Here is a 26,253-nt window from a genome sequence, read left to right on the forward strand (position 1 = left end):
ATCATAACACAGATACAGAGCTCAGTGGTTGACTATAGTTTTCAAGTACAGAGCCCACGAAAGCAATAGCTCTTTGGAATATTTGTTATGGTACCGAACTTTGTTGCAAATCATTAAATATCCTAATTTAATAACTATATTATAAATTACATTGAGCTAAATCATTTAATTCCCATACATTCCTTCAGTCTTTGTAATTCACAGTTCATATAGTATGTTTAGTTGATCATGTAGCACTCCTAAGTTTAAAAAATAAATTTGAGGGAACAATCACTCAGACTAGCATCTGCTCTGGACCCAGTGGGAGTCAAACATTACTGATGAACAGATGGATCTCACATCATCTTTGTACAGCTCATCCCAGGTGCAAATGCCTTAATGTAGCCTTCCCTGAACCTCTGATGAATGTGTTCTTTTTCTCCTCAAACATTCCCATAGCATCATGTCTCTTTGCCCTGTACTATGCGTGATCTTATGTTACACTTACTTGAATATATGGTATAATTCTTTCCCTCTTTCCCCATTAGGAACATGCAAGCTCCCTGAGGACAGGGATTAGATAATTTAATTATATATTGATAGCATTTTAGTACAGTGATTTCCACCTATTTGGCTTTCACTCAGTATTTGTTGATTTGAACTAATGTAAATATTTACCAGTCCCCCCAAAACATTACTATTACAGTTTCCAAAAGGAAGCAAATATATCAGGGCTATAATACATCAATTAAATAATCAATACAGGTTCTTTAAGGATCTCCCAGATGCCTTGATCTGTTCAAGGAGGAAAATGTCAAAACAAAACAAAACATAAAGAGATTACATGTATACACATAAGCATATACAAAATAAATACAAGGTTAATTTTGGGAGAGAGGTACTAGCAGTTCAGCCTGTAAGGGAAAGGCAGTAGGAGGTGGCATCTGAGCTAAGTGTAGGTGGGTAGAGTTTACATTCCTAGCACGGGAGGTACAGTACTGGGTGTGAGAAATGTAATAAAATAACAAAAGCACAAAAAACTGATTTTGCATAAATTATTACTCTTCCTGGGAAAACATTATTTGCGAGACAAATTTGAGTCTTTATAACAGGAGCTTTTTTTTTGACATTTTAGTTTAGTAATTTATTATTATACAATTTACAGTATAGTTCTAAAACTATAATATTTAATGTTTTACAACAAAATGTAATGCCATAAAAAGTTTTGTAAAGAGCTATTTGTTTGGGGGGGGACTATAATTGAAAACTAAATTTCAAAAAATTACTATTTGGTTGCATAATCAAATCCAATAAAGACCAAGTGAAATAATCACTCAAATTAGAGCCATTTAATAAAATACCCCCAATCCTTTAAAAATGAATAGGTCTTAGCAATCCCTCTATAGCTTTATCCATCTTTTTCACGAACTATTTTGTTGAGAATTTCCACTATATGGATGGAGGCAAAAAAAGGGTATAAGAGATACTACTAACTTGGGTATCCAGAAAACTGGATTACACTTCTAGTTCTGCTCCCTTTTAAGCCAAGTTACATCTTTCTGGATCTCACTTTCCTTAACGCAAAATGAATAAATTATATTAAGGGATGTTTAGTTTACCTTCCAGTTCTAAAATTCTGTCATCTTAAGAAAACAGAAGAGAGGAAAATGGTTTAGGTGTTGAAAGGAAGGATGCTTTTTCATAATCTAGGAAAAGAAGTTATGCATATAAGTGAATTTCAGAAAGGAAAATATGTCAAAAGGTAATCTAGATGGCTAGATGTTTTTACTTAAAAAAACATATTACCTCCAATTTCTGCTTTGCGTGTGTGTGTGTGTGTGTGTGTGTGTGTGTGTGTGTGTGTGTGTGTGTGTGTGTGTGTGTGTGTATTTGTCCCTGTAGCTGGTCACAGAAGCCTACGTACTGTTCGTTTGTTTTTTTTTTCCCCCAGATGGCAGTGCAGGCTTCCAGGACCAGGATCTCAGTGCTCTTGGAAGAGGATATAAGCTTGTCTCTGGCAGGTTTATGTGCCATGTTTCTTCCTTTCAGGGGAAATATGCTACAATTCTAATGTAACAAGACTTGTGTAATCAGGGACAAATAGCTCATTCCAAGACTAACACAGCAGCTATCTGCTTCTGGTTGCATATGCAGGATCAAATCCAATAAATACCAAGTAAAACAATTACCCACATCAGACCTATCGAATAAAATACAGCAAGTCCTTTAGAAATGATTAAGTATTACCAGTCCCTCCATGACTTAACCCACTGTTTTGCAAGTTACTTTGCTGGAAACATCCACTAAATGAAGGAGGACCAATGATCATTTAGCAAAGGCTCAAATTAAATGATAGGCAAGGCTAGTAGGTCTTCACTTAGGAAGTTATATCACCCATCATGAGTGGCGAGAACCTTAAACATGAGGCATTCAAGTATAATTTACGAATAGATTTTTAAGAAAACAATAAGTAGAGATTCAACTTTCATCTCCCTAAAATACAGATCAATTCACAATTATCCAAAATTATGTTGTGCTCAAACCCAATGTGTGCTTTAGGTAGAACAAGGTCATGTTCTATAGACTCAAAATACTATTTTCACCAAATTCAGTTCATTAGATTCATCAGTGTTGGAAAGCTCTAGCATACAAAGCATCATGGCCAACAAAAAATGCAAAACTAAGTTGGTATAAAAGATGATCACTGCACTTATGGTCTGGAAGGCTGCTGTGGGAGGTGACATATAGAAAAATGCCATTATGTAAAGTGATACTGGACAAATCTATAAGAAGGTGCAAAGAGTTATGGGAGATTCAAGGGAGAAAACAATCATTATAAAAGTGAAACAGAAGGGAATGTGGAGGAAGCGTCATTGGGGTTGACCTTTAAAGTATGAATAGAAATTCAACAGACAGACTAGATGGGGAAAAGGAGGACATTCAAAGCACTGGAAAGAGGTTGAGCAAAGACACAAAGGTGAGCAAATATACGTAAATGACATGTAGTTTAAGTTTGCTGAAACCTGAAAAATGTCACAGGTAAGAAAAACATAGAGTCGTACTAAATTGTGATGTCTTGATAGCAATGCCAAGAAATTTGAACAATATTGAGGAGATAGATAGACTGACATAAAATATATGGATGTAGCTTTTGTTAAGAAGCTGTCCTCTATGCTGAGTGAGATGAACAGAACCAAAAGAACATTGTACATCCTAATAAGCACATGGGATGATGATCAACTTTAATGGGCTTGTTTATTTCATCAGCACAATATTCAAGGACAATTTTAGGGTATCTGGGATGGAGAATACCATCTGTATCTAGAGAAAGAACTGTGGAGTTTAAACAAAGACCTAAGCTTGTTATCTTTAATTTTTAAGAAAGTTATCTTATGTAATACCTAATTTTGCTAATATTTTATTTCTTCCTGAAGGATGTGTTTTTTTCTCTCAATACATTCAATTTTGATCAATGCATAGCATGGAAAAAATGAAAGGTTATCAAACTGCCTTCTGTTGGGGGTGGGGGAAAAACCGTAAAATTCAAAACTTTACCAAAAAATGATTGGTAGAAACTACTATTGTATATAATTGGAAAACAAATAAAATATTTATATAAATTTTGAAAATCCATTCTTGGTTACTCTTTCTTATTCAAAATTCTTGGGATACAAAAACAAACAATGGATTCTCTATCAGCAATAGACTTGTATTCTAATCTTTGTGAAAAAAGCACATATAGGGATGCTAGAAAGCAATCTACTTTTTTGTTTGTTTGTTTGTTTAGTAATCCAATTGTTGGCCTCATTATTTAGCTGAAACTGTTCTCTCTAAAGTTACCAATGATCTCTTCATTGTTAAATCTAATTGCCCTTTCTCAGATCTCATCCTTCTCTGCTTGCAGTCCTTCATACTTTAGCTGCCATTTCCTTGTGGATACTCTTTCCTTCCTAGGTTTTCATTATATTACTTGTTCTCTCTTAGTTCTCTTAACTGTCTGATGACTTCTTCTCAATCATTTTGGGGAGCTAGTCAATCAGATCATATCCACTATCTGCAGTTATACCAAAAATTTCCATCCTGTCCTCTCTTCTTTTTCTTCTTTACATGAAATTGTTTAGGTTTCTAATCATCGCTCAGGGGTCTGATTTTCATTTTCAAGGGGAAGATTTTCAAAATCACATATCCTATTCTACTCTCTCCCCTGAACTCCTTCATTATCAACAACTTTTAGATATCTTAAAAAGAATGTCACCCAAGTATTTCAAGCCTAACCTATATAAATCTAAATGCATCTTTTTTCCCCTGAAATTTTCTTCCTTCCCACTTTTCCTACTACTCTTTTAAATAGCATTTGCTTTTTCCAATTACATATTCAGACATTTTTATTTATTTGTGGGTTTTTTTCTGAGGGGTAATAGGATTAAATGACTTGTTCAAGATCATCAAGTGTCTGAGACTGTATTTGATCTTAGGTCCTCCTGACTCCAGAGCTGTGCCACCTAATTACCCTCTAAAGACTGTTTTAGCATTCATATTTAAAAAAACTAATTTGCATTCCAAATTTTCTTCCTCTCTCTCACCACCACTTTGCTAAGACAGTAAGGAATTTCATTTGTTTAGTATGTATAGTCATGTAAAACATATTTCCATATTAGTCATGTTGTGAAAGAATAGACCAAAAGAAAAGAACGATGAAAAAATATCATGTTTTTTGATCTGCAATCAGATTCTAGTAATTCTTTCTCTGGGTGTGGATAATATTTTTCCATCATGAGAATTTCCATGATCAGAATTGTATTTGATCATAGTGTTGCTAAGAAGAGCTAAGAAATTCATAGTTGACCATTGCACAGTGTCATTGATAACTGCAATTCTCCAAATTCTGCTCACTTCATTTTGCATCATTTGTCTTTTCAATTCCAACCGACAATCCATTAAGCAGCAAAAGTGGCTTTCCAAAAGCCTAGACCTAGCCAATGTCATCTGTCTGAACTGCAATGAGGGCAAGGACTTTTCTTTTTGGCATCTTTTTGTGTCCCCAACAACTATGTCTGTCACACAGTAGGCACTTAATAAATATTTATCAATTAACTGATTGTTTCCCCTTCCCAACTCTTACCTCCTATCTGCTGGAGCATCCCTTAAGGCACAACTCAAACTTTACCTTCTGCTTGTGATCCCTCCCCCTCCCATAGCCATTCCATCTAAGATGATCTTCCACTAACACCTTATATATGTTATTTATACTTAGTTATTTGCATATCACCTCTCCCCTAGAATGTGATCATGGTTTTTGTCTTTGTTTGCAAATCTACTACTCTTTGAGTGACTACATGACATTTTGTCATTATTAAAATTATTTTCTTATTCTAAAAATTCTTTTTTGTTATTCTCTTAACTCATAGTATTTTTCCTTGTGTTATGAGTTTTCCTTCTTTTTACTCAGGCTTCCTTGTGACTGGTTCAGGTTCTGAAGCCTTAAATCTTGGGTAGGATGGTTAAACATTAGATCAATCTTCCACTACAGTCTTTGAGTTATTCTTGGTTGAAAGTTATTTGGTACTGAGACTTAGTCTGGTCTCCATTTCCATCTTTTTCCATTGTCCTGCCATTGCTGTTGAGGTGGTAGTGCTTGGTGTTAGTTCTTCCAATGAGTCCTACCTGACTAAGAAGCTACCAAAGACCTACCAGATCCTAGAGGGAAGTTATTTTTTTTCCAAGACACCTGGTCATGTTTGGTAGAAGGGAGATGTGAGGTAGCTGAATATTATAGAAGGTTCAAAGGAACTTCTACATACAGTTTTGTTTATCTTTGGTAAGGTCTGCACATTTTTACTGGAAGAATGAAAAGATGGAAGATATTGAAAATCCTAGAGGTACCTAGGAGTACAGCAAGAACACTGGGTCTGGAGTCAAATCTGGCATCAGAAATGCACAGGTCTAGAATCCTGAACAAGCATTTAATACTCTCTGCCTCAGTTTCCTCAATCAAGAATGGGGATGATAATAATAGCACCTATCTCACAAGGTGAATGTAAAGGTCAAATAAGATAATATTTTTAAAGTGCTTGCCAAAGTGCCTGTCACACAGTAGGGTCTTAAAAACTTCTCCTACCTATTCCTGATAAAAAAAAATAAAAAATAGCTATCATATAGTTTTAAGGCTTGCAAAATATTTTTAAATTATTAGGTCATTTAATGTTCACCACCACCCTATGGGGTAGGTATGATTATTATCCTCATTTTTTTAGTTGAGGAAACTGAGGGAGACAGAAATTAAATGATTTGCCTAGGGTCACACAACTTATAAATGTGTGCCACATTTGAACTTGGTTCTTCCTGCCACCTCTGCTGAATTATGTGTGATACATGGGGAGATACAAAGAGAGACATATCACATGGGTGGGGGGAAAGGAGAGATTATAGAGACAGAGAGACAGATAGAAAGACACAGAGACATAGAGACAGAGACAGAGAGGGATCAATAGAGTCCCAGAAATGGAGAGATGTTAAAAGAGAAAGAGAGAGAAAGAGATAGACACCAAGAGACAGAAAGAGCGAGAGAGAGCGAGAGAGAGAGGCAGAGACAGAGACTGAGAGACAGAGAGACACAGAGATATAGAATAAAAGTGGGATCAATAAAGTTCTAGAAATAGAATATATATATATATATATATATATATATATATATATATATAGAGAGAGAGAGAGAGAGAGAAAGACAGAGAGACAGACAGACAGACAGAGAAAGAGAGAGAGAGAGAGAGAGAGAGATAATAAAGAGCCAGTAACATTTTGATTTGTGGAGTATGGTATTGTCTAGGGCATGGTATTGAGAAGATTGAGGAAATAGATTCAAGCCCTTTTTCTGATAGACACTGACTTTGTGATTTTAGACAAGACAGTTAACTTTGTTAACTTCATAGGTAACTACATAAAAGTAGAATTCGATTAACCAACATTTTTATAAATCTTGGCATGAATGGAATACACATCAAAATATGTTTTCTTTGCTTTTTAATACTTGCAAAACTTTTAACTGTTCAGCCAATTGACAGGCTCATGATTTGATCATAATTCCAATATATTTTTTGACAAATATATACTTTGTTCAAAAATACATATATAATATTCTAGACTAGAGCTGTTTTCTAAAATGATGCTTATGTATTTCAAAACATCAGCCTCCCAACCTCACACCACCTAGCTTCCCAGCAAGGGTGCCTAGGGTTCTAAGTAGATTATACTTCAAGAGATCCAATATAATCAAACTTTTAAATTATCTTTTCTGTTTAGTTGATCTGTGCCAGGAAGAACCCTGGGAGAATGAAGGAATCTTAACTCTTAAAGACTATGTCAGTAGAAATACAGTAGAAATACATCCAGTTTCTTGAAAAGGAAGAATTTGTTTTAAGAAAGCATCTGAGAATTGAGTAGAAGCCAAAAAGAATTGATTTCTAGAAACCAATTCTGAAATGATTTAGTTAATATAACTATTTGGAATTAAATAATTAAAAAATATGACCATTTGAAAGGGTATTCTGAAACCCTCTTACAGTATGTGTCATCTTGTAGAAATAGTATTGAGAATTTATTTGAATTTAAAAGAAGAAAATGGATATATATCTGGATACATATATTAAATTTGATGCTTTCTTTTTTTTGAACCAGTGAATTTCAAGACTAGATTTTATTGAAGTCAAGATAACATACAAATAATAAATGCTTTTCATTTCAGAAATAATTACTTTATTAATATACAGAAATGCTTATTATAGAGCCTTGCTCATGCTGACCTTAAGCAAGATAGAGAGAGAAAAGCAGGCCAGAGTTGAAGTAATTCATATTAAGGGCCTACTTTGTGTTAAACATTGGACAAAGCAGTAAGTACACAAGGAAAAGAAATATGCACATTCACATATAAACAACAGTCCTTTGCTTCTCATGGGGATCCCAGCTTAATGAGAGAGGTAGCATGCAAACAAATTTGTACAAGCATGATAATGACAAAATAAAGTGAGCAAAAGTTCTCTCATTAAGAAGAACTGGAATAGCTTCTAGCAGAAGGCTGAGTTTTAGTTGGAATCCAAAAGAAGTTAGGGAAGCTGGGATGTAGAGAAAATAAGGAAGAAGAAAATTCTGGGTCTGGGAAAAACCAGTGAAAATGCAGGAAGTCTCTGATAAAGTGTGCCTAAGAAACATTAGTGGAAAGAACAATAAACTTGAATTCGGAGAGCCTAGATTCAAATTTCAGTTCTAATACCACCATTTTGAGCGGAGGCTTCAATTCGGATCAGCCCGTTGAATTATATAGGGCCTTCAGATGTAGATTTAGCCAAAAGCCTCATAATCTCCCTCATCAAGTCTCTTGTCCATTCCATGTTTGTCATGTAGTCACCAATGGGAAACTGCTTTTTGTTTGTTTTTGTTTTGCTCTGTTTCCACCCACAAATCTGGAACCACATGAGTACCACTGAAAATAATGGTATATGCCCCCAAATCTATCTATATCAGATATACAATCTCTATATTAGATATATAGCAGCCAGGTGACTGTGTAGATAGAGCACTGACCTTGAAGTCAGGAGGATCTGAGTTCAAATCTAACCTCAGACATTTGACATTAACTAGCTGTATGACTTTGTGCGAGTCTCTTACCCTTGATTGTCTAATGTCCAGGGCTATCTCTAGTCTTCCTGATTCGTATCTGACAACTGGGCCCAATGACTCCAGGGGAGAAAGCAAGGTGGGTGAGCACCCTGTCACTCAAATCCAATTCCTGTACTTGTCATGGCATCACCTCCCTGTAATATGGTCTATTTTAAGAACAAAGGACAAATATCAGTGCCCCACAAACTACAACCAATGAAACATATGACTATAGTGAAAAGAATACAGGTACTGATTGATGAATCAAAATTTCAAATCCCACCTCAGGTATTTATTGTCTTTGTTACCTTGGGCAAGTCATTTAATCATGCCATGCTAGAGAATAGCATTACGTTCTCTTATACAGGGGGACAGGGGATAGGTTTGACTCACAATGAAATATGATCACCTAAGACCCTATAATTCCCTTTGTTTTAGTCAGGAATATATACCTTGGAAAACACATGCAAATTAAAATCAAGGACATGAAATAATTAATAATAATAATAATAATAATAATGCCTTTATTGAATCTTAAGGCCTCCAAATGCTTTATATTTGTGATCTTTAGAGGCATATTGTAAATGTTTAACAATTGGCTTTCATATATATATAAATATATTATATAAATATATATATAATGTATATATGCACAAATTTAATCTGAATTATTAACATTTTTCCAACCCTGAAGGACTTATGATGAAAAATATTATCCATCTCAAGACTAAAAAAATGATGGAGTCTGAATGTAGATCAAAGCATACCTTTTCTATATTTTTCTTGTTTTTTGTAATTAATCTTGATATTTTTAATAATCAAAATCATTTTTCCCCTCCTTAAAACAATGATGGTGATGTTTGTACTTTGTTGTCAAAGAAGACCATGGCATTGGGGAGATGATGCCATGGCATACACATGAATTGCTTAGTTACCAGCCTCACTTTCTCCTTCAGAGCCATCTGAGTATAGTGGCCAGAGATATAAATCAGGAAGACTGGAGATAGCCCTGGATGTGAGAAAATCACAGTTAAGTGACTTCCTCAAGGTCACAGAGCTAAGAAGTGACTGAGGTTGGATTTGAACTCACATCCTCCTTACTTCAGGATAGGTGCTCTATCCACTCTACAATAGTGATGTTACTGTATATAGTATTCTCTTTGCAGTATGATTTACATAGATATATGTTGATTTCACATGTATAACATAAGTCAAATTGCTTGCTTTCATGGGGCAAGGGAGAGAATTTCAAACCAAAATTTGAAAATAATGTTAAAACTTCTTTTACATATAATTGGAAAAAACCCAAAATATTATATTTTAAATAAAATAAAGTCCTGGTTTGTAACCTTTGCCATTTCCCGGGGGTGAAAGCTAACATTGAAAATTGAAAAATTGACTCTAGTGAGCTGATGAGTGGGCTCCATCAGACCTTGATTTCCCTCTCAATAGTTCTGTGAGTAGGTGCCATTATCAACTCCATTTTATAGATGAAAAAAACTGAGACTAAGTGATGTACCTAAAACCTCATTTATAGTAAGTTCCTTAGACACATTTTGAAATCAGATCTTTGCACCTTCTCCTACTTCACCCTTTTCAAATGTCTAAAAAATAATACATAGTGTTCAAAATTCTCAACAAAGAGAGGGAGTTTAAGAAAGGAAGTAATGGCTCAGTGACTTCCATCACTGTGAAATGTTAGTGTTACAAAAAATAGGGTGGATACTGTTTTCTAACTGAAGCAAATGATGAAAACAAAACTGGGGAAAATGCAGTCTGTTGGAGTCAATTACCTGGAAAAACTCAATGGATCAGTCAACTTATGTGGAAGACATAAAGTGGCATTTAGGGAGTTGCATCTAACTTTTGTATCTTATCAGCTTGGTCTGTTGCAGACCAGCCCTTATTATATTGTTAGAAGACTATGTATCTCTGTTGATTTAAAAGTAGTAATGCAATTAGACTACACAATTTTTAAGTCACTCTCACTCTAAGGCTGTTTGTTCACAATTTAATAAGCATCTTAAATTAGAATAAAATGCCATCCTTTTTATCTATTTTTCCATTTGAATTAAACAGATTCATCAGCAGTCTGTACAACTTTTATTGATGTTAAAGTTCATATAATCAAGGATTTGAGAGTGGCAAAAGGCACAAGCATACAAATATGAAATAATGTTTCTTCTGGGCTAATGAATAGAAAATGTGGCTGTGTTTTTTGCAAGTTGAAGATTTGTGGCAACCTTACATTAAGCAAATGTATTGGTGCCATTTTCCTATTCCTATATGCTCAAAATGATGTCTCTATGTCATATTTTGATAATTCTTGCAATATTTCAAGATTTTTCATTGGTATTGTATCCATTATGATGATCTGTAATCAGTGCTCTTTGATGTTACTATTGCAATAGTTTGGGGGTATCACAACCTCCTTAGAAGTTGGGAAACATTCGATAAATGTGTTTGTTTTGATTGCTCCATCAAGAAACTGTTCCCGGCCTCTCTCCTTCTCCATAGGTCTCTCTGTTCCCTAGTAACATAACAAAATTGAAATTAGGCCAATTAAAAATCCTACATTGGATTCTGAGTGTTTGAGTGAAAGGAAAAATAAAAATAATGCTCATTGTTACTTTACTTTAAGAAATTGCCATGCCACCCCAAACTTCAGCATCCACCACTATGATTATTCAACACTCATCACCATTTAGTTAAGACCTTACATCAACAAAAAGATTATGATTTGTTGAATGTTTAGATGATGGTTAGCATTTTTAATAATAAAATATTTAATTAAGGTTATATTTTATACATAATATGATCACTTAATATGATACAATAGAATGTAAAAATAAATCTTTTACGAACTAGGAAATTGAAAAGTTCATGGGGGTTATTTTATTGAGATTTTCACTTTTCTTTGTTGCTCTGGAACCAGACCTAATATATCTCTAAAGGATGCCTGTAGTAGATTAGATCTAAGCAAGGCTTAGATAATATATGTGATGTCCAGAATTGAATAACCTATGGCTAATATGATGATGATGATGATGTTTGTACTTCACTTTTGAAGAAGACCTTGACATCAGGGAAGTGATGCCATGACATGCACATGAATTGGATTTGAGTAAGGGGATGCTGTGCTAAGTCACCAGTCTCACTTTGTCTTCTGGAATCATCTAAGTTAAATGGCCAGATAAGAATCAGGATGACTGGAGATGACCCTGGATATGAGACAGTCAGGGTTAAGTGATTTGCTCGAGGTCACACAGTTAATCAATGTGTGAGGCTGAATTTGAACACAGGTGCTCCTGATTTGGGGGCTGGAACTGTACACACTGTATCATTTAGCTGCCACCATAGATCTATTTGTAACAAGTAGTGGAAAACTGAATAGATGGTTTTCTCCTGAATTAGACGCACAGAGTTAGAAATTCTTGACTCTTATGAGAATAGCACTAGTACTTCAGGGGTAATGAGTGAATTCTACAGTTCATCTCAAAGAGTTTCTTTCCCTGGGTCAAGTAAGAGGAAAAACAACATGGAAAAGTGGGAAATGGTATCATAAACCTTTAATGCCAATTATACAATAAAATGATAGAAATAATACAATGCTGTAAAAATTCAGGATCTGATGAATACCTAGAAAAATATGACCTGGTAACAAGAAATATACATAAGAAGTTTTATAATGAAAAACAAAAAACAAAACACCCAAGTGTCTATTATATAAATTTAGCCCTAAAAGTATCTTTGAGTATTCAACAATTGAACTTTTAAAATGAGATCATTATCATTTATAAGTAGCCTACAATGGTCTGCACATAATTTGATCTTCCTCTCCAAAAAAAGAAATTGATAAGAATCTTTTGAATCTTTCACCATAACAATAACTCATGGGGTGGCTAGGTGGCATAATGGATAGAGCATTGGCCCTGGAGTCAGGAATACCTGAGTTCAAATAAGGCCTCAGACACTTAATAATTACCTAGCTGTGTGGCCTTGGGCAAGCCACTTAACCCCACTGCCTTGCAAAAACTAAAAAAAAAAAAAAAAAAAAAAAAAAAAAAGAATGACTCATAATCCCCTAAGCTATGTGGAACAAAAAGCATTCAAACTAGAGATATAAGAGAAGAAATCACTCTTATGACCAAATTATATGCTTCATATCATTCTCAACATATTATCACTGAATTTCTCCTGAATGCTGACTAAAGAAGATAAGAGTATATCTTAATCCCTTTATTCAACTGCAAAACTTGCAAACATAATGGCAAGCAAATATACTGACTGTCCAGTCAGAAAACAATTCAGCCCCTCCTTACTTTAGATTAAATCTCCAAGAGCAAAAGTGGAAGGGAAAATGTTAAACCATATTTTTAGTGTAAGTTACTTCATACTTCGTGTGGTAGTTTCCTACAACCAGTGGAATTACAAATCCTAGCTACTTTATATTGTTTAGGGATGCCCATAAACTGGGGAATGCTTAAATAAATTGTGATTTATGATTGTGAAATATAAACATTCTATAAGAAATGATGAACTCAATGATTTTATACAAACATGGAAAGACTTGCATGAAATTATGAAGAATGAAATGAGCAGAACCAAGAGAATACTATATACAGTAACATCACTATTGTAGAGTGGGTAGAGCACTTAGCCTGAAGTAAGGAGGATGTGAGTTCAAATCCAACCTCAGTCACTTCTTAGCTCTGTGACCTTGAGGAAGTCACTTAACTGTGATTTTCTCACATCCAGGGCTATCTCCAGTCTTCCTGATTTATATCTCTGGCCACTATACTCAGATGGCTCTGAAGGAGAAAGTGAGGCTGGTAACTAAGCAATTCATGTGTATGTCATGGCATCATCTCCCCAATGCCATGGTCTTCTTTGACAACAAAGGACAAACATCATCATCATTGTTTTAAGGAGGGGAAAAAATGATTTTGCTTATTAAAAATATCAGAATTAATTAAAAAGTATATAAGAAGAAAAATATTCACTGTAGTCATACAAAGAACTGGCAAATAGAATCATATATAGAATAATTTTGCAAATATTCATAGACATTTCTGTCTATTGGTAGCCATCTCTAGGGTGGGAGAAGGAAGGAAGAAAATAAAGAAATTTATGTTATAATTTTGTTGTACATTTGAAAGAAATAGGAGGTTGTGCATAGTAGATAGAGTTTCATGTACAATCATCTTTTTATTATACTATTTTTTCATTAAATATATATGCAATGTTATCCAAAGAAAAAATAACAGGTCCATTTGTAACTCTATCGCTATTCTATATTAGACACTTATTTTATATATTTTTCAGAAGTTCACAAGAATGGGGCTAGATGGCATAGTGGATAGATCAATGAACTTGGAATCAAGAAAACACTTTCCAGAGTTCAAATCTAATCTCAAACATGTACTATCTGTGTGATCCTAAGCATGCAATTTAACTTTGTTTGCCTTAGTTACTCATCTATAAAATGAACTGGAGAAGGAAATGGTAAACCACTTCAATATCTCTGCCAAGAAAACTTCAAATAGGGTCAAGTAGACTCAGATATGGCTAAAATAACCAAATAGCCACAATAGCAGTTCATAAAATATGAATATATGTGTATATTCATATATCCATATATTTTAAATGATGAGGGAGTCATTTGTCCTAGAACTGTTCTATCTGAACTCCCCCAAAAACTGTGGAAAAAAATGATATTAATAACTTTATCAGGGAGAGTACCTTTTAAGCACTGTATATGCATTGATCTTAACAATATTGATGTTTTTATTCTCCCCATTACAGTGATGAAACATTAAAATATTAAGTGACTTATACAAGGTTACACAGGTAGATGAGAATGAGGCAATATTTAAACTCATGTTTTCATGACTTCAAATCTAGCCCTTTATTACCAAATACACTATAAGGGGATCCAAGTTGATTCAGTTGAGCCTCTCCAATATCCTTCCCTGGTGATTGGTCCTGGGACTTAAAGAGGAGTTTTGGGAATTTATGCATCCTTGCTAATTAGGTGACCAGGTCCTTTTTTATTGGAACTAACAAGAACTGCATTTTGTGTGATATTTTGACCTTGGCAATAGCAAAGTGGAAAATCATACTTAATGACCTCCATCATCTCTTATATACTTCTTATTACTTGAATAGTTGAAATGTGAACACTTTCAATTTTATCATGGTTATTTTCAACCAAAACCAGACAACTCTGCTTTTGGGGGAAGTAATAAACTATAATGGGTGTTTGGGTAAGAAGCATAGAAACAATAATTTATAGTTATTTTAGTGATTTATAAATTTTTCTAAAAGATCCCACCTTTGTTGACTGAAATTTGAATTAAATTACCTGTTTCAAGTAAAATTTGCTTGACTTGTACAATAAAATTATTTAACAGGGACTTTAGATTTAGGACTTGAGGGAAAATTTATTAAATGAAAATAAAATTGAACCATCAATCATTCCTAATTTTAATCATTTGAAAGGCATAGTTTTAATGGGTAAGAACAATGAGAAATTCAGGGCTTTTCACTTGGAGAAGAAAGTTGCCTATAAGGAAGATTCTAATGTTTCTGATTTGGTGCAACACAAATCCTGAGTATTCATCTTTAATGCATCATTCTTATGTGGATCTCCTCCTTTGTTGCTCCAAGTTTTGTGGTGATATATTTTTTTTCCAGAAGGCAGAGTGTACTTGAAGATTTATTAGGAATTCCTCTGTGAACAGTATCCATCACTCTGCTCCCTTCCAGAACTAACTGACGTGATTCTGCCTGTGGCCAGTTGTCTGGAGAGATACTTTCAAAAATATTTTTGGATATGGCATGACATGCGTTTTAGCTCTCCAAGGCAACTGCCCATGTGAGCATAACCTTGGTGGCAAAGAAAATAAAACAACCAAAAAAAATTAACAAAATCAAAACAAACAAGAAATGATTAGCATGATACCCAATTTAACCAGGGGAGGGAAGTCATGAAAACAGAAACCTTCTGTTTAAACATCAAATGTTCAGGATTCAACAAGAATTTCCTGGATGCCAGGTACTTTGCTAGAGGATGCAAAGAAAAAACTTAAAGTTTTTACCCTCAAGGAACTTATATTACATTTGAGGGTACACAAAGCAGTGAATAGAAAAAAATTCCCTTAACCTGCTCATGGGAGTTAGTATAAACAGCTTGGGATGATTTATGGTTAAAAGGGTGAATACTTCACCATTCATCTATTTATCCATCAATCTACTATCCATTCAACTCCATGCATACGTGCATCCATGCATTCATCCATCCATTCATCCATCCATCCATCCATACTGTAATCAGCACTCTCCTGGATACTGGTGATACACAGACCACATTAAAATTGTTCCTGATCTCAAGATTGTTAGATTCTGCCCAAAGTTCTCAGTTTCTCCTAGATAATGTTGAATATAACTGTTAATATTATTTAAGAAGATATCTATTTAAATTTTATAAATATAATGAATTAATTTAGTCCTTGATCTTTATCTCTCAGATTTCTTTTGGAATGTGAGATAAAGTGGAAGAATCCTTCAAGAAATCTCATTCACTGTCTAGAAATATAGTTTAATGAATTAGAAATTAAAAAGTATGTCTTAGGGGTGGCTAGGTGGCGTAGTGGATAAAGCACCGGCCCTTGAGTCAGGAGTACCTGGGTTCAAATCCAGTCTCAGACACTTAATAATTACCTAGCTGTCTGGCCTTGGGCAAGCCACTTAACCCCATTGCCTTGCAAAAACCTAAAAAAAAAAAGTATGTCTTAGAATAAAAAATGTTGGAGAGATGTAAGACTTGGTTTCTATGCTATGATTCCTTGTGGCTAAGTATGCTTCCCTTCTCCTGGTTTCACTTTGCTAAATTGGAAGCTTTTTATTTTATTTTATTTTATTTTATTTTATTTTATTTTAATTTCATTTAAGGCAATGGAGTTTTTAAGTGACTTGCCCAAGATCATACAGCTAGCCAATTATTAAGTATCTGATGTCACATTTGAACTCAGGTCCTCCTGACCTTGGGGCTGGTATTCTATCCACTTTGTGACCAAATTGGAAACTTGTAAAGAAGTACTGAAATAGATTAACTTTCTCCTCCCTGTTAAGTTACCCCTGACTTCCCTTGCCTTCACTTCCCTCCTCTAGGTTTGATTTTCCTTGTCTTTAAGAAGAGTGTATGTAGGGTGACTAGGTGGCGCAGTGGATAAAGCACCGGCCCTGGAGTCAGGAGTTCTTGGGTTCAAATCCAGCCTCAGACACTTAATAATTACCTAGCTGTGTGGCTTTGGGCAAGTCACTTAGCCCCATTGCCTAGGAAAAAAAACCTAAAAAAAAAAAGAGTATATGTGGTGGAGGATGACATGAAACCAAGAAAATGAACTAGACCATCCATGAAATCACTGGTAACTTAAGAATTTCTATGATTCTATTATTTCTTCTAACTATAATATGCTGTATTGCTATGTTCTAAATTGTTCTATCTTATACTTTACTTCTCTTTCTACTAAGAGCCCATCTCTATCATCCTAGATTTTTCTTTCCTTTCACAATTAAGGTTATCATTATTGTAATTTTTATTCAATTATGTCCAACTCTTTTTGATGTGATTTGGGGTTTTCTTGGCAAAGAAACTGAAGTCCTTTACCATTTCTTTTTCTAGATTATTTTGCAGGTAAAGAAATAGGATTAAGTGACATTGTCACTTAGCTAGTAAGTGTCTGAGACCTGATTTGAACTTAGGAAGGTGAGTCTTCCTGACTCCCAAGTGTGGTGCTCTATCTCCTGTACCATCTAACTGCCCAATATTGTCACTACTTATTGTTTCAACTTTTCATCTCACTGAATCCTGAACCCTTTGTAATAGAGCTTCCATACAGAAACTGTTCACTATTCTGTTCTCCCAAGTACTCTTGCCTCTCTGGGGACTGCTCTTTTCTGCTTCTCCTCCATACATCTGAGTAGTCCCCAGTCTCCTGTGTTGTCTCATAATCCATATAGAATCTGTTGAAGTTGGACTTTTTTTCCTGGCTCAGTTTCTCTTTTATACTGTATTTCTTGGTGACTTCACTAGCTTCCATAGATTAAATGATCATCTTTATATGGTAGATGTACAGACATCCAAACAGTTTCTTTCCTATGCTTCAGTTCTGCATCACCAATTGTCAGAATTTTTTTTAAAAAACTGGATATCCTATAGATAGCTAAAGAATTACTGAGCAAAAGGGAAAACATTACCTTAACCCCAAAACCACCTTTACCTACGTGCCATATTTCTTTCAAGGGCATAATGATCTTTCAATTCTGTAATCTCAACATTTTCTTGAAACCTTTATTCTCCTTTTCTCTGTTTTTGACTCTATTTCTGTTATCCTCTCTCTCTGAGATTCATATGGGTGTGGTTGTTGAGCTGCAGTGAACTAAGCATTAAATCTAAGACTAATAGAGTGAATCCCAACAACTCTGGAAACCACCAGACTGTCTATGGAGGGGTTAACCACCCTAGATTATAAATAGAGAAGGTCAAAACTCCCATGCCAATGTGTATCGGGATTGAGCATCCTTGGTGAAATTGGGAGACAGTCTCACAAATAATAATAATAATAATAATAATAAAAATAATAATATATTTTCGAAGTCAGAGCTTTTATCTCTCTTGTCTTTAGGTCCTTAAGGTCTCTCAGGTGCTGACACCTGGCACATTTTAGCCATTTAATTCAACAGGTTTTACTAACCTGTTCATAAGATCATCCTAGAAGAGAGACCTCCCACAGATAATCAGACAATTTTTGTATCCATAGGGAAAAGGAAATGACCTGTGTATATGAAACAATAATCACAAAAATGTATATAGCTCCAGATAGGAGCCTATTGTCTTAGATTTCCATCTCTTGTCCTGAAAGGTTTCAACTCTACAGAACAAGATATTCTTCTCAGGTTAAGCTCATTACTTCTACTCTCTATCAGTTTTGTCACCTAGGTGGCTCAATAGGTAGAGGGTTTGACCTGGATTCAGGAATATTCATCATCCTGAGTTCAAATCTAGATGTGTGAGCCTGGCAAACTATTTTAAATACCATTTGCCTCAGTTTCTCTAACTTTAAAATAAGCTGGAAAAGGAAGTGAAACCACTCCAGTATCTTTGTCAAGAAAACCCCAAATATGGTCGTAAAGAATCAGATATGACAAAAGAGTGTCTGAACAGCAAACTCAACCTTGACTCTGCCTCAGTTAGCCTCTTCTCCCCGAGTGGGAAGTCTGGAGATCAGAGTAGCAAACTTCTCCAACTGCTTTCCTTTTGGGTATCCAGATATTGATCTTAGCTCATTCTACTTTACATCTGCTACCCTGAGTGTTTTTTTGTCTTATTTATGTAGTCATTCATTCATTCATTCATTTATTTATTTTCATCCATTTGCACATGCATATTTTCAGTTTACAAACTTTCATTCCAACCTCTCCCCTCTCAGAGGTCAACAGTCAAGTTAGCTTTTAACATACATATTTTGATAAAAATATTTACAGATTAGTATTAGCCATTTTCAGTATAAGGAATTAGGATTAAGGGAAAGAGACACATAAGAGATAATTTTTATACAGTATTCATCAAATTCTGAAGGGTTGTTTTGTGTGTTTTGTTTTGTTTTGTTTTTCTTCCTCTGGATATCCTGAGTGTTTTGAACATACCCACCCTTCCACTTGTCCTCTCCCTAGTTTCTTCCCTTCTTTTGTGTGCTATTGACTTTTTTTAGATTATAAGCTCCTGAAGAACAAGAAAGTTCTTTCTTTTTATTTATTATCTCCCAGGACTTAACACAGTGCCTAAAACAGAGCTGGGCACTTTGTAAATATTGATAGAACTGGATTGGCTTGCTTTTAAGGAACTTAGACCCAGAGTCAGAAAGAAGCTCAGGGTCCAGTCTGAAAGAACGTTGCAGAATCTAAACGTTCTGTACTAGCCAAAATTAAAGGAAGACAAATATTTGCCTAGGGAGATTAACTTTGGAAATAGGAAATTTCCAGGTTTTTTGAAAGAAAATAGCTATTTGCTTTGCCTTTATCAGAAAGGGAGATTCCGCTTCTGCTCAGGCTTTAAGAGTGGAGCTTGATCTTTCTGAGAAGCCTATGACATTTAAAGGGCAGGGCAATCAAGTCTAACCCAGAGGTGAGATTGTGCAGCCCAGGTTTTATCCACTGGGCTTTCTTAGATACCACACTAATGACTAGGGATTGAAACCAAAATGTTATCATGCTTTGAGAAATACTATTGAAGACGTTGGATGTGAGAGGCATTTAATTCAAACCTTAGTAATATTTTTTTTTCTGGAATAGCTAAAAAAATTTCTTGTGTTTGAATTCATTACCGTCATTTATATTTATATCAGTTTGGGTCTTCACAGTCCTCTATTCCAATACCTGCATTTTACAGATAGGACCAAAGAATCTAATTCCATAAACCTTTATTAATTGACTACTCTATCCAAGGTATTATGCTATGGGTTGCAGATATAATTAATAAAAAGAAAGGCAGTTCCTTCCCTCAAGAAGTTTAAAATCTAATGAGGGAAGAAAATATAGAAAAGGAGATGGGAAAGCAGCTGTGAAATGATGGGGAGGAAGATGAAATATAAGAGGGGACCCAGAGTGGGAGGGGGAAGAGTTGAAATCAGGTGGATGCAAAATGGAATGAACTGAGTCTGCTTCTGTCTCTTGAAGACACTGAGAGGAATTAGTCATTGCACCTATGTTGCTGTTTAGTCATTTTTTGTAGTCCTGACAACTTTTAAGGCTTCATTTGTGGTTTCCCTGGAAAAGAGATGGAAAGGTTTCTCATTTCCTTCTCCAGCTCATTTGACAGATGAGAAAACTGAGGCAGACAAAGTTAAGTGACTTAGCCAGGGTCACACAGCTAGTAAGTGTTTAAGGACAGATTTGAAATCAAGAAGATGAGTTTTCCTTGGGGGGGCTCTACATTTTGTACCACCTAGCCGCCCGAAATTAATACTCCACCTTCCATCCCTCCAATCAGAGTTGAGAAGAGGCTGAGGGAAGTAGTGTCAGTCATGGCTTGCATTTATATGGTGATAAAATTAGAATCTCATTGTTTATTGCATTATAACATGGATTTGTTTTTAGATTCCTTATCTGTTATAAGAAGGCATTGAAAGAGAAGTCATCTCCAAGATCATAAAGTGAGCATATTTAATTCAAACATAGTGAAAGATTTTTGGTAATCTAGGAAATTCATAAAATTAGGAGTGATGAGTTTATTTTGGGAGCAGTTTCTCCTTTCCAAGTTTTGAAACCAGGTGCAACAGGTACAAAGAGGAAAAAGTAAAGTCAATAGTCAGATAACATTAATTTGATATATGTTATGTATCAGACATTGTGATAAGTGACTGTGTTATAAATATGAAAAGGAAAAGTCACTGCCTTCACTCAGTGAGCAATCGAAACTAATGGGTAAGGTACTGGTATTGGGGCATGATGGAAATATCAAAGAAGTCCAAAATGAATTCATCTAGGAGAGAAATTCATCATTTAACCTATCTGTCCTCCAAAAAGTAATTTGGCCAAAGTCATTCTACTAGTGGAAGATATGAATCTGGGTTCTCTGAATTCAGACTTCATTTTAACATGCAACCTCCATAGAGTCAGGCTCAATTTTATGGAAGGTGAAAGTGAGATCTACAGAATTTAGGAGACACGGAGGTAGAAATTCCTAGATTTCTGACTTAAATTTTTCTTCAGTTTTTCAAGCTGTCATTTTATCAAAAGATCATAGTTTATGGGCCTCAGTGTAAAATCTCATTTGATCTCCCCTGTCCCTATGCTATATCAAGAAATAAAGACACTGGAACTGAATCTTCTCCATAATGGGTTCTTTCTTGAATATAAAATAGTACATTTCCCCAAATATCATCATTTTAAATAGCTTATATCTCATAATCTGTGTTATATCTGCATTGAATTAGAAATCTCCTTTAAAGGATTCTGAATAATATATACATGTATATATATATATACACACACACAAATATATGTATATGTATATACATATTTATTTTTTTCTGCAGTATTTGATGAGTCTCCTGAAGAACCTAGTGCATCATTATTATATTGGCTTGGTTAACCATTACAAAATTACTTTCATTAAAAGTTGAATTGAGAAAGTTTCAGTTTTTTTCCTCTGTCATAAATATTTCTTATCTTCTTTCTATTCCAGATAATAAGTTCACTCTCTAAGGATTTTTTTTTCATTTTCCAAGATCATGATACTGACATTAGTTAATTAGCTAAAATTTGACCTTCTCAGGAGTTTCCTTGTACTCAATTGTCTCCTTTCCACTTTTAAGTAAGAAAACTTTTGATGAGAAGGAAAAAATAAAAGATTTTCTTATTGAAGAAACATATTTGACACCTTTTTTTTTCTATACTGAAAGAGAGACAATGGGTAGGTTGTCCAGCCAAAGTTAGGAAGCCCTGGGTTCGAATGTTATTTTTTTTTACAAAATAGTTTTACAACCCTAGGCATATAACTTTACCTCTCAATGCTGATAGAAACCTTTAAGTGAATGGGAAATCTGCATAAGTTGGGGGAAATTTCCAAATAGGGAGTTCCTGAGCACTCTTCCCTGACTGATAAATATGAAGCTAATAATGTCATTTTCAGGTCTAGAATAAATATTTACAGGGATATGTGAAAACACCTTTTTTTTTTACAGTGACTAAGGATTTCCTAATGCTTTTCTTTTGGAAAGATATAAAAGGATCAAAGAGGTATTGAAAAGAAAACAATTCATCTTCCAGTCAAAATAACCCTAGAAATGAAGACATCATATAGAAATTATTTTTCATATTTTCATTCACCTCTAGTAGAAAATTCAAGAATTGTAAATTAAGAGCCAGAGGAGCAGGATTCAAATTAAACCTTGGGTGATAACCAGTTCACCTCTTTGTAACTGAGTTCGTCAACTAATTTCAGTTTTCTCATTAATAAAGTAAAGGGCATTGGGTCAGTGATTTAACAGGTCCCCTTCTAGCTCTTTTTTATCATCCCATGAAATATAAAAACAAATGGCTTCAGTCTAATACTTAGGTTCTTTTGAAAGGTTTACCCAAGGTGACAAGAAAATTTCTGCCCCTTTGGAGCTCAGTGTTAAGGCATAAGATTTGTTTTTCTGGGATCTGGCTTAAGATGATAGAATGAGAGATTTCTGGAAAGGGACAGAGGTAAAGACTGGGAAGAAAGAAGCAGGCATTTCTCCTGGAAACCATGAAATTATATTTGAAAGGAAGGGAGGGAGGAAAATGCACAGATAGCATTATAAAATCAGATAGCAACAACTTATATTTATGTAGTTCTCTAAGCATGGCAAGGGCCATCTCAAGTTGTCCTTATTCATATCTTGTCATTGGTTCCAGATGGTTCCAGAGGGGAAAATGAGGCTAGTGACTTTCGATAATCTTCCCTCACTTAAATCCAATTCACTTACATTCCATAGCATCACATCCCTGAAGTCATGGTCCTTTTCCAGAGTGAAGGACAAAAGAACAAGGCTGGCAAAGAACTTTACATATTAATTATAAATCACTTTATAATGACTCTCTGTGTTTGAGGGGACATTCTAAAAATAACATGCATGAAATATTTTTAAATTATATGAAAAAGCATTCATATAGGGCTTTCAGAATTATTAAACACGCAGATATAAGATCTCATTCCATGTCTGCCCTCCCCATTCTTGAGGTAGTTGTTATTTCTACTTTGCAAATGAGAAAATCTAGGATTGGAGACTGGTTCTGAATCTTCTTGCTAATATTCATCAGAGGTTAAATTTGATACACCTTTCAGCAAGTTACTACTACTCATAATGTCTAAATAAAAGAAATGTCGAACGAAGAATCACAGTGGGAAAATTCACAAGGGGCAGTGATTGGGAAAAGTAATATACAATAAGACTAATCAAAGCAATACATTGCAAAACATTGAAAAACAGTACAATGACAGGCAATACAGTACAATACCATTCAAAAAGATACAATATGAAATATTACATAACAACACAAATGTAAAGCAATATAATAATTGTTTATTAATGATCTACTTTGAACAAAGCACTAAACCAAACTTTCAGATCCTATATTCTCAAGTGTGATCATAAAGATTATGAGTTTAAGGGGCAGCCAGGTGGCACAGCAGATGGAGCACTGGCCCTGAAGTCAGGAGGGCCTGAGTTCAAATCCTGCCTCAGAAACTTAAGAATTACCTAACTGTGTGACCTTGGGCAAGCCATTTAACCCCACTGCCTTACAAAAACTAAAAAAAAAAACAAAACCAAAATAAACTTAAGATTTTAGAGTAAGAAGACAAATTTGATAACCTTGAGATATGGGATGGGGACAGTATTGCACAGTGGATGGAGTACTAGAATAAGGAAGATTCATTTTTCTGAGTTCAAAACCAAACTCAGACACTAGCTATATGACCTTGGACAAGTCACTTAATGCTGTTTGCCTTAATTTCCTCATATGTAAAATGACCCAGAGAAGGAAATGTCAAACCACTCTAGTATCTTTGCTAAGAAAACTCCATAAAAATCATGAAGAAACCAGACCAACTGAAAATGACTAAACAACAACATGAGATGGAACTTGTAAAGAGAACAAATTGAAATTTAATCTAGCAAGCATTCACTAAGCCTTTTCCACAAACAAAAGACTGTTAGATACTGAGAATAACCAAATTTAATATCTGCCCACAAGGAATATGTATTCTATCAAAAATACTAAAATGACAAATTCTATTCAAATATGCTAAAAAAAGTCAAGTTGATGTGCACTTATTAAAACCTACAGATGTGAATATGGCAGTTGGGAGACTTCACTTAACAAACATTTAAATTGGGCAAACATTTGTTAAGTGCCTGACACAATATGCAAGCTATCTAAAATGAAACAAACAGAAAGGACATTATTATTAATGGATTGTCAATCCTTCTAGCTTATTTTACAGATAAAGAAATTAAGGCAAATGGAGTCAAGTGTATTGCGCAAGGTCACAAAACTAGTAAATATTTGAGACTGGATTCAAACTTAGGCCTTCCTGACTCCAGATCTTGTTTTCTGTCCACTGCAATCTATCTGACCTAAATTGTTATTGTCATTCAATCATTTCTGATTCTTAATGACCAACTGTGACATTTTCTTGGTAAAGATACTGGAGTAGTTTGCCATTTTCCTCTCAAATTGCTTGATGGTAAAGAGAGGTTAAATTATTTGCCTAAGGTCACACAGCTGATGAGTGTCTAAAGCCAAATTTAAACTCAGGTCTAATTCCTGATTCCAGTCTCATCACTCTGTCACTATTGACTCTAACACTGAGCTACCTAGCTAGCTCCTATGTATATGTATGTATGCATGTATGTATATATATATATACATATATACATACATACATATACATATGTATATATATATATATGCGCTTGCAAAAATAAAATTCTGATGATGCAATTAGAAATGACAGTAAGAAAGGAAAAAATTATTTTCTAAAGAAAAAATTGTGGTTACAGAGGCAACTATACAAAGTGCTCAGATGGTAAAGTGCAATGCCTGAAAGATGAAAAGAGCATATAACTAAGTATAAATATTAAACATTGGTACAATAATGGAATGATGAGGATACGATCAAGGAAGATAAATAAAGAATCAAATTGAAATTAAAAAAACCTAAGTGTAATGAAAGTATTGTTGTCATACTCACTTATTTCTAGAGTGCAAGTGCTGGCAAGCATTAAAACTGGGATTCATGTCCAGGTCTTTTATGTGAGTGGGTGCAATATTCTTTCTCTAAACTATGTAACTTCTCAAAAAAGATGAGAAACTTAATTAAGGATTTCAGTCATAATGGTAGCCACAAAATAATCATAATATCTATAGAAAATTGGTGTTCAAATACTGCTTTCTTAATTATTATCTAATACAGGCACTATAACTATTATTGGAATTAAGAAGACATTTTCCTGAGTTCAAATCTAGCCTCAGACACTTACCAGCTATGTGACACTGTGGGGGTCCATCCTCTGCGGGGTCCTTGGAACCTGACAGGAGGGATAGAGTCGGCGAAATGAGTTGAGTCAACAAGTGGGTAAAGGCAGGAGCAGGTTGACTGACTGTCAGCTGCTTGGATTTATTTTTATAGTTTCAGAATCATGTATGTTTCAAGCAAGCAATCGGGATCATTTCCTTGGGTACAAGAGTGTACAATTTTCATCATCAATCATATAGTTCATATGGTTACAAGTTTTAATCATGTGATTACAAGTTTAAATAATAATCATATAGTTAATTGATTTCTTATCCCTACTCAGACCATGATGACCTTAACCTGTCTGTTACCTTATTTATTACTACATTGTATAATTGTTAATTCATTTAAAGTTATTAATTAAGCAATTCTTTTAATGGAAAGTTTTTTATGTTTTTTTTTGTGTAAGTAATGTTTTTTGATACACTCCCTTAACAATCTATAGTGAGGGTCTTTATGCTTGTTCACTCATCCGTTAACTCTTACAATAACCAATTTTTCTTTCAGGC

At 34.6% G+C, this 26,253-nt stretch overlaps 1 protein-coding gene across 3 annotated transcripts in view; it reads right to left on the reverse strand.

The window, feature by feature from the left end:
* LOC141515150 (uncharacterized) overlaps positions 1-25,888 on the reverse strand; it is a 57,598-nt gene extending 31,710 nt beyond the window's left edge. For all 3 annotated transcript variants that reach the window (XM_074226487.1, XM_074226488.1, XM_074226486.1), the window contains exon 1: positions 25,710-25,888. The gene's annotated coding sequence lies outside the window, so the exon portion shown is untranslated. The remainder of the gene's footprint in view (positions 1-25,709) is intronic.
* Between the last annotated feature and the right edge of the window lie 365 nt (positions 25,889-26,253).

This window comes from Macrotis lagotis, chromosome 2 (genome assembly GCF_037893015.1).
Source record: "Macrotis lagotis isolate mMagLag1 chromosome 2, bilby.v1.9.chrom.fasta, whole genome shotgun sequence".
Taxonomy (NCBI): Eukaryota; Metazoa; Chordata; class Mammalia; order Peramelemorphia; family Peramelidae; genus Macrotis; species Macrotis lagotis.